Source organism: Elephantulus edwardii, unplaced genomic scaffold (assembly GCF_000299155.1).
Source record: "Elephantulus edwardii isolate Elephantulus edwardi_28Jun2011 unplaced genomic scaffold, EleEdw1.0 scaffold00243, whole genome shotgun sequence".
NCBI classification, from domain to species: Eukaryota; Metazoa; Chordata; class Mammalia; order Macroscelidea; family Macroscelididae; genus Elephantulus; species Elephantulus edwardii.
This window is the reverse complement of record NW_006399993.1, coordinates 1,780,664-1,783,473: the sequence shown is the minus strand read 5'-3', so window position 1 is coordinate 1,783,473 and position 2,810 is coordinate 1,780,664. Positions and strand designations below refer to the sequence as shown.

The window sequence follows — 2,810 nt, the reverse complement described above, 5'->3', positions numbered from 1 at the left end:
TTTATGAAAATTAATAAAATATAATTATAGAAAAAAAAAGTTTGAATTGTGATGTTGAAGAGTACTGAATATAACATGGAACACCAAAAACAAACAAATATTTATTAGGGGAAGTGCAACCAGGGTGTTAGAAGCAGGGATGATGAAACTTCATCTCATATAATTTGGGGTTGCTACTAAGAGAGACATCATGCTAGGAAAAGCAGAGGGTCAGTAAAAGAGAAGATGATCCTCAATGAATAGTGTGACAAAATGACTACAACATAGGGCTTAAGTATGGCAGAGACTGGGAGGAGGGCACAGGATAAGGCAAGGGTCAGACTTGTTACTACGAGTTGTCTTCCACTTAATGACACCTAATAACAATAACAACTAAGTCAAAGAGGACAAAGTCCTTGATCAATAAATAGCCAATATGCACTCTAATTATAGCCTTACTAATAGAGGCCTGATTTTTTTTTAGAGGTGAATTTTTGGCTAGTTTTGACAACAGAGATTTGAGTAGCAATTGTTAGGTGGAGTTATTGGAAATGCTTAAAAAGAGAAAAGATTCATCTGGGAGGCCCTTTTGCCTTTCCCTCTTCTTCATTCTAGTGGCTGGAGCTCAGTAATTGTTAAGATTAGATACTGTAAGTGGGAGAGTAAAATGTTGCAGGAATATTGACACTCACTCATTGCTGTTGTGTCAGAACCAACTCACAGCTGATCTTCCATTGGGTTTCCAATGCTGTAAATCGAATGAAAGGTGACTGCCCATCTTTCTCCTGCAGAGCCACTGGTAGAGTCGAACTGCCAAAGAGGTGCAGCATTTGGGTTAGCAGCACAACTCTCTAGAGTTTAGGCTACCACATCTCTCTTTGGGGTTAAGTAGTGGAAATGGTTAATGTTCAGTACCTAACCTAGAGGTTGGGAGTTCTAACTCAGAATCACTGCAGAAGCAAGCCACTGAAAATTTCAAGGAGCACATTTCTACACCAACACACATGTGTAATCATGCCTCAGAATTAACTTGTGACAGCTGATTAGTGATATAGGAAGCTACAGCCTTTGAATTCCTACTAGAGGTTCATTTCTGTGGAAAACTAAATACCAATCAAATGCCGAACTTAACTGTTAGATCAAATTTAGCCTTAAATGTCTACTCTCTATCAGACATTTCTTATTTTCTTCCAGATATGCTCAATAGCTGTTTTAATACTCTGAGTTTCACCACCTTTTATATAATACTTTGACAGAATCTGTGGCGATGATGCTCTTGTTCACTAAATCTCTCTTTTAGTTACTAGCAGATAGCAGATGCATAATAAAATATTTGTGGTATTTTGTTTCATGTATTTCAACAATCTGTATTAATTCATATTCATGAATCAGAACTGTAGGTGCAGTTATGAAGCAGTTTAATCAATTCAACAAGTCATTTTGAGTAATGGGGTAAAAAAACCTCTCAAAGCTAACACAGAAGAGCTACAATGCTCTGAGTAGATAAAAGACAGTAATCTTCATAATCAGCAAATTAAAAGTTTATAATTTCCTGAAATTTTCAGAAAAAGGATATGTAATAGCACGAAGAAAAGTAATACACCTGTCCTTTTCCAGGTTTAAGACCCAATGCCTTGTAAGGTCACATAATTACCTATTAAGGAGTCCCTTAAAGAGAGCATGATCTGCTATTCTCAAAACTAGACCAAATAATCTTTGTTTACAAACATATCTTTGCATTGTAAGAGTAATATATATTCACTGTAAGAAAGAGTAATTAGGGAAAAAAATACAAAAATGAAAATCACACATTCATCCATATATAAAGATATACAGCATTAACTTTAGTCTATTTAATGAAACTTGTTTTTCTATAAAGCACATTATATGTGAGACTTAGTTTATTTTTGTGTGCATTTTCTAATTTTAAAAAAAATTTTGTTATTTTGTGTGTGTGTGTACCATCAAATCAGATGTTAGTGGTACAGGAGAAGATTGCCCCTCCTCCAGCAGAGCATCTGATGGATTCAAACCATGAACCTCTGGGATTGCAGTGCAATTTCTTGCCACTAGGTCACCAGAGCTCCCTATTTTTTAATGTTTTTAAAAGTCTTCAAAAACTTTTCAAAAATATTTTAAAATAAAAGTTTTCATTGAAATAATACATGCTGATTAGAAACATTTTTGGGGAAAACAGAAAAAGGGAAGGAAGAAAAAAGAATCTTTCATAATTCTATTACCTACAGATAAATATTGTCAACATTCTAGTTTCTTTTCCATATACAAATACAAATTATTTCCCCCCAAATAAGGATATTTACATCCTAATTTCATCAATTAATCTATTATAAACATTCCTCATGAGAGAGCGTATATACTTTGGATCATTTGTAAGACCTAAATTATATATTAAAAACAAAGAAAAAAACCTTTCAACTGCTGTCAAGTCAAATCCAAGTCATCATGTTTCTGGGACTGTAAATCACAAGAGAAGACTGATCATATGTTAGTGAATTTGCACCAGTAGAAATAAGAAGCCTCTCGGTTGGTAGTGCAACTGGCTTCGAACTATGCCACCAGTATCCTGTACTGTCATAGGTACCACATATGTTTGTGGGGGTATTTTGCAGGAAAGCTCTTGTGGCTTAGTGGTAAGGAGTGTGCTGCCATCTCAAAGGCAAAGAGTTCGAATTCACCAGCTACTTCTAGAGACAAAGATGGGCAATCTCCTCCCATGTAATTTACAGCCTCTGAAAACCTGCTGGAGGGTCAATTGTGTACCAGTTCTGATTCAACATCATATATATATATATATATATATATTCTTGCCA

The 2,810-nt window shown here is 35.1% G+C and overlaps 1 protein-coding gene across 1 annotated transcript in view; it reads right to left on the bottom strand.

Moving 5' to 3' along the window:
• The window catches only part of IPP (intracisternal A particle-promoted polypeptide), a 56,461-nt gene that overhangs the window by 50,965 nt on the left and 2,686 nt on the right, over nucleotides 1-2,810 (bottom strand). The gene's annotated exons all lie outside the window — the stretch shown is intronic.